This window comes from Balaenoptera musculus, chromosome 3, assembly GCF_009873245.2.
Source record: "Balaenoptera musculus isolate JJ_BM4_2016_0621 chromosome 3, mBalMus1.pri.v3, whole genome shotgun sequence".
NCBI lineage: Eukaryota > Metazoa > Chordata > Mammalia > Artiodactyla > Balaenopteridae > Balaenoptera > Balaenoptera musculus.
This window is the reverse complement of record NC_045787.1, coordinates 162975511-162982828: the sequence shown is the minus strand read 5'-3', so window position 1 is coordinate 162982828 and position 7318 is coordinate 162975511. Positions and strand designations below refer to the sequence as shown.

General features: G+C 37.3%; 1 non-coding gene across 1 annotated transcript; it reads right to left on the bottom strand.

The window, feature by feature from the left end:
• Positions 1 to 758: 758 nt before the first annotated feature.
• Positions 759 to 831, bottom strand: TRNAR-CCU. Its single transcript has one exon. It is a non-coding gene; the product is annotated as a tRNA-Arg (tRNA).
• Between the last annotated feature and the right edge of the window lie 6487 nt (positions 832 to 7318).

Genomic DNA, 7318 nt, shown 5'->3' with positions numbered 1-7318 from the left:
ACTATGGGATACACCTTTATGTTTCAGAACCATAGTACTTCCAAAGATCTGACCATGGAACCTAACTTAAACTCAAAAGATCTGGGAACCCTCTTACTCCACTCCTGTTATGAGATGAGGGCCAGTGCACCCCTAGAGGGTGTTTTCTAAATTAAGATGAGATTTCAAGAGAGGCCTGTTGAGGACTGAGTCCTTCCTCCTGGTCCTTCAGTTCTTTGTAAGTAGTACCAAAAGGTGGTGGAAATAACTGTTGCACATGTAAAAATCAAGATTCAGCAAAGATTAACATTTTCCTAGCATGTGAAAGCATTGTTTTTTGTTTATTATTTAAAATACGTATATATACCATATTTTTTTTTTTTTTTTTTTTTTTTTTTTAAAATACGTATATATACCATATTTTAAGTGTAGTTGTGAGTTTTCACAAATGTACAGTAACGCTACCACCAAAAGATGGGTTACTCCATCACCCCAAAAGAACATTTTTGTGATGCCCCTTTCTACCAAACCCCTTCACCACTGACTGATGTTTTAGGTCCCTATGTATGCGTTTCCAGAATGTAACATAAATAGAACATATTGCCACTTGAGTCATCTGTGAAATTTGATGCCATATTTTCTTTCATAGTGAGTAATTTCTTGCAGTGTTATTCTTTTTTTAAAAATTTATTTATTTGGCTATGTCAGGTCTTAGTTGCAGCATATGGGCTCTTCAGTTGCATCATGCAGGATCTTTAGTTGTGGCACGTGGGACCTAGTTCCCTGACCAGGGATTGAACCTGGGCCCCTTGCATTAGGAGCGCAGAGTCTTAGCCACTGGACCACCAGGGAAGTCCCTTGCAGTGTTCTTCTGAGTTTAAAATTTTGACAAGTGTTAAGTTGGTGGCATACATTAGGCTTTCCAAACTGAGATTCCATTACTGTGAGCTCTGTACGTTTGGGTAATAACCTCTTCTACCATGGTTAACCTTCTTGTTAAGATGTTAGGAATGATGGAAGGAACGATTTGCAGGGACGTCAAAAGGGAGACTAATAATTATGAAATGACAATCTTTACAGTGCTAAGAAAATGTAAGTTAGCACTAAAAATGGACAGAATTTGGCTTTCCTTTGCTCTTTAATAAAACTCAGAGCTGTTACTTTTGTATCCTCCTACTCTAGAATATGTGCTTGAAGTCTAAGCATATAGAAGTGATACCTGTGAACAGTAAGATGGGATACGAGGCTTTGTGGGTCACTGAAAAAAAAAAAAGCTTTCAACTAATTCTCTTATAGAAAGGCATTAAAAATTTCCACTATCTCCTTTCACATTAAATTAGGATATTACTCAAAATGATACCCTCTCTCTGTAGCTCACCTCAGTTATTCCTTGGATAATTGCCTTCTAGACATCCATAGCTCTTTTTGTTGTTTCCACCAGGAAATCACAGTAGACTTACATAAATATCACTCTACTCACAGTATAAACTCAGGATGGGCTAGAACAGTGCAGATGAACATAACCTTTTCTCAGACTGGGGGGAACTCCAGGGTTTAACAGAGTATATACTGTGTCAGTCAGTATACAAGCAAAATGAAAATGCCAAATATAAAACTTGAAATAGTTAAAGTGAATAGTTTCTTAAAGGATGTTAAAAAGATGCCACAAATATCTGTGGCCAGATCAAAGGAAAGTCTCAAGTCCCAGAAACCTATGTCCAAACTCATGATCACATGTTGTATACAGGAACTGCAAAAATGAAGATGAACCATATCTATATCTTTACCTTTATGGGGAATCTTTACTGTTAATCAAAGAAAGCAGGACTTTCTACACTGCTGCCCTCTATTTACTTCCACACCCAAGCAGTTCCTGTAAGTTAATAGAAATACAAGTGATCAGTAATGACATCCTCACTCACTTGAGGCTCCTACCCTCGTAAGAAAGATATACACACACTCCCAGCCTCTCTATTATCTGACATGTCATTATTTACTTTCCTTCAAAGCTCTCATTTCCATCTTATAAACCAAAGCTTTATCATTTGTTAACTATCATCTCCCTTTTCCCACAAAAATATGAGCACCAGGACTGTAAGAACTTGTTTCATGCCTCTATATCCAAATCCTAGAGTGCCTTATTTGTGCTAAACTGGGTATGTGTTGAATCTAGTGCCAGGCATGTAGAAACAGCATCAAGAGTATAGTCCCTCTGAGCAAGGAATGCTTAACTGGAACAGTGATCCTGTCTCTCTCTCTTGCTAGGTTTGTGTTCTCTCACAATTTACCTGAACATATAGGTCTCAGCTGAGTTATAAAGGAGATATTAAAAGGTATCGTATACTTTACTAAGAAGTGAATTTATATATTTTCACTGAGGTACTTTATGGTAAACACTATCCATCCAGTATACCACAGGAAGTATAAGAGTGTTTAGATAACGGGTAGGAAAGGCAAAAAGCAACACCAGGGGACTGGATGTTGGCCTTGTGTTCTTTTTTTTTTTTAATTTTTATTTATTATTTGTTTATTATTTATTTTTTTGGCTGTGTTGGGTCTTCGTTTCTGTGCGAGGGCTCTCTCTAGTTGTGGCAAGCGGGGGCCACTCTTCATCGCGATGCGCGGGCCTCTCACTATCGCGGCCTCTCTTGTTGCGGAGCACAGGCTCCAGACGCGTAGGCTCAGTAGTTGTGGCTCACGGGCCTAGCTGCTCCGCGGCATGTGGGATCTTCCCAGACCAGGGCTCGAACCTGTGTCCCCTGCATTGGCAGGCAGATTCTCAACCACTGCGCCACCAGGGAAGCCCGCCTTGTGTTCTTTTATCATGTTGAAGAGAAAAATGTCAAACACTTCCATCATCAGACAAAGCTGTTCAGTGATCACAAATGGATCAAGACAAAAATAAGGGTATTTTGTAACCATATCACTAAAAATGATGAGACAATTCCAAATCATAAAAATGACCAAGATTCTGCTCTTCTTCATAATATGACTGACTGTGGAGCTTCCTGTGAATTAGATTTAGCTTCACTACACTGTTTTTGTCTTCTAGAAAACATTGATTGTGATTACCTATGATAGAATTAAGTTCACCTTCTTGCAGCATCCAGTACATCCAGAAACATCTTGCTTCCCTGAAGAGTAATCAAATCACCTAGCAAAAGCCCAAATCGTAAATCCTTTTGAGCACCTCTTACTGATAAATCCAGTCATTTAGGGTTTGTGGTCATTCTGAGTACTACAATTTATGACACCACTCTTGTTGACTGCTGGTGTGATCCCAGTGGGTTCTGGCCACATGACGCTGAAGAAACAAATGAGAAATTCGTTTCAAGACAAAAATCATAACTATGTAGAAATAAAAATAAAATTTACCCAAGGAAAGAAATACCCGAACATGTATACACAAGGGATTATTGAATGAGAATGTGTAGCAATTAACTTGACCAAATTACAAAATTCACCTGAAAATCCATAGTCACAACAGAATATTTTAATATACGTGTTCAGGAAATGAAAAACACATTTATTAGTATGCAAATTGTATGAAAACAGTTAATGAAAATATTTCTAAGAAACAACAGAAGATTTTGTTCAACAAAAATGTATTGTTTGTAGTCACAATGAAACATAATTGAAAATGTACTGAGGAATTGTGTACAGCTGTGAGCAACGGGAAGCACCCACAGTCTGCCTGATATGAGGAAGGTGCCAATTCTCACTTGGAGGGACGGGGCCAGGGCAGTCACTGAACAGTGCAGCAGAGGAACAAACTCCAATGTGGTTCTTTTGGACTGTGCAACCATAGCTGTCATAGTGGAATCAGGAACACATGGTCACTAGCAGTATTACCAGAATTAGGTGTTTACTACACAAATTAGACCTTATATGAATATGATCTAGAGAAGATGGAAGTCCAAGCATCAGAGAATACTCTAAACCATGAAAGTTAGAATTAGTTGCCTGGTGGACTCATGGAAACTTGCAGGAAAATCCAAAATATGATGGATCTTTGATGTGGAACTTGTGAAGATGTGTAGAAACCTACACGTCTTCCAATGGAAGTCAACCAGCTGATTGTGGCTTCCAGGATACTCTGGATTGACAGGGTAAGGAATCAGGACAACAGGCTAGAACAAGTGTCCTCAAAGTTCCTACACATGTCTGTCTCCCTGCACGGTGCTGAAATCTGACTAATGCCTCCTGTACTTCTGAATTCCAAATCTCATGCGAGTGAGGCTACATGTGAATTCTCACATGGAACCATAAGAGAAATGGATTATAGAAAATGTCACATTACCCAGGTGACAAAACAATGTAGGAGAGCCAACTCCAATTCTACATTTTATTGTTCAGTGACAGGTCTGTCTTAACAATTATTTTTTTTTAGTAGTTATTTATTTATTTGGCTGCATTGGGTCTTAGTTGCAGCATGTGGAATTTTTTTTTTTTTAGTTGTAGCATGTGAACTCTTAGTTGCAGCATGTGGGATCTAGTTCCCTGACCAGGGATCGAACCCGGCCCCCCGGCATTGGGAGTGCGGAGTCTTGGCCACTGGATCACCAGGGAAGTCCCTCTTAACACATTATTGACAGGAGATGTATTAATACATCTTTTGTTACCTGAATGTTATTGACCAGAGATGTACCAATACGTTTTTAGAGAGTGATACAATTAACATCACTGTGCAAAGTTGTTAGAGCTTAAAATTGATCAAGGTTCATTATACAATGATTGTCATTATCATTCACATTTTGCTTTCTTAGGTTTTTGTTCCAACCTTGTATCTATTATAAACGCAAGTTTATGACCATACAATTTTCAAAAATGATGCATCGTGAAATTTTGAGTGAAGAATTTTTTGGTGAATTTTATGCAGATACTTTCTCTGATTGTCCACGTGACGTATATACTAGTGTCTCAGAATATAGTTCTGATTCAGACGATGTGAATATTAGACCAACAAAAAGACAAAAAACCTTAGTGATTGATTCTGATACAGGAAATGAAAATGAAACTCACAGTGCTGGAGAATGCTCCTTTGCTTCTACAGAAGAGTGGACTGAAGACAACATTTCATGAAAATCAGAAGACTTTACAGTGTGCCAGGTGCAAATAACCCACAAAGTGTTAGTGAAATAACAATTTTTGGTAACAACTTTCTTGAGTTTGTTCCTTCTCAAACAAACTTGTATCACCAACAGAATGAAAAATCATATAAAAAGTATGGTAAGGCTTTAAAATGGACTGATGTAACCAGTAGTGACACGAAGAAGTTTCTTGGGTTAATACTTTTGATGGGACAAATAAGAAAGTCACACTGGAAAGAATATTGGTCAACTGATCCCTTAATTGAAACACCTATCTTTCGAAAGATTATGACGAGAAGAAGGTTCGAACAAATAGACATTTCTTCACTTTAATGATAACTCAGAAAACTCCACTGCCTGCAGAATTTCAGAAGTTAAACCTCTTTTGGATTATTTTCTACCAAAATTTCAATCAATCTGTATACCCAAACAAGAGCTATCACTTGACGAGAGAATGATAAAGTGGAGAGGACAACTCAGATTCAAATCCTGGAAAACTTACAAAATAAGGAATTTTGGTCAGGATTGTTAGCGAAAGTGAAACTGGGTATATATGCAACCTTGAGATTTACACAGGTGAAGTAAAGAAACTGCAAGAAACAATATTATCAGTCCTACAACCTTATCTTGGTTCATGGCACCATATTTACCAAGACAATTATTATAACAGTGTGTCCACATCTGAAATACTATTGAAAAATAAAACAGTGTGTCCACATCTGAAATACTGTTGAAAAATAAAACCAGAGTTTGTGGGACTATAAGAGAATCATGGTCTACCAAACCAATTAAAGGAGAAATCTAAAAATCTACAGGGGGGAGAAATAACATTCTTATGGAAGGGAGAAGTGATTCTTCTTATATGGAAAGACAAGAGGCTAGTCCGCAGGGTGACAACTATTCATGATGCCTCCATAGCATCTACAGGAAAGGAAGACAGGAGGACTGGCCATCAGATAACTAAGCCCACTTGTATATTAGAGTATAATAAATACATGAAAGTAGTTGATCGATCTGATCAGTATCTGGCAAACTTCAATATCCTCTGGAAAACTTGAAAATGGTATGAGAAAATGGGTTTCCATTTGAGTAATTGCAGTTTATTCAATGCATTTAAAATTTATTGTAGCCTTAATGCACAGAATAAAATGACTTACAAGCAATTTTTGTTAGCAGTAGCTAGAGAATGGGTAACTGAGCATTCTGTTGAATGTAGTCCCACACCTGGTCCTCCTTGTGGTGTTTTTAAAAGAGTCCCCCGCAAAGATCCACCTTGTCGACTATCAGGTAAAATAAACGAACGTACTCTAGAGGAAATAATACCCACAGGACCAAAAAAAAAAAATGCCGCCAGAAAGTCTGCTTTTCCAGGGGAAAGCGTGGTGAAACACGGTATGTTTGTAATAGATGTTCTGTTCCCCTGCACAGAGGTGCTTGCTATACTGCCTATCACACTATAAAGAAATATTAGAATGCTTTAGTAAGACATGTACAAAGTTTCAAATAAATACATTAAGTGCAAAAAAAGTTGTTGATATTTACTCAAACATGGGTGTTTCAATATTCATTTACATAACAAATCACTGGCCACAGGTGTTAGTTTCTGCAAAAATCCCCTGGTCAATAATGTGTTAATGCAAACTCTTTATTATTCAAATCCTAGCCAGAAGGAATGACAAAGAGCAAAGGGCAAAACAGAAATAATTCACACGAGACTATATACACTATGATATTTACAAATTTATGCCATCTTTTACTAGCAAGGAAAATGAAATAAGGCTCTTCTGGCCAAAACAAGAGTAGATTTTCTCATAAGAAGGATGGACTATATAATGGGTAAGGAATATCCAATACCTGGCACTACAGGAGGCCAGTAGGAAAATCCCAACAAATACCAAAATGTCATTTATCAATAGCCCCACACAAAACGATCAAAACATAAAAATTAAACCAACCTGCATATTAGAAATACATGTCAATTCAACCATGGATCAAACAAGCTCCAAAATGAAAAGAGAAAAATGTTAATTGATTTAAGGGCAAAACAGTACCTGTTAATCATTATGTAGTATTGCTTACAGAGTACTTACAGAATTATCTCACTTCAGTGTTCATTTTTGAACGTAAGTAGTAAATATCCAGTCGAGAGATCCCCTTTAAGAATGAGGCACTGATAAACATGATATAACTCTAAAAATTATTCTTTCATGTTATTTTTTTCTGGAACATTATACATGGATTAATTTGTA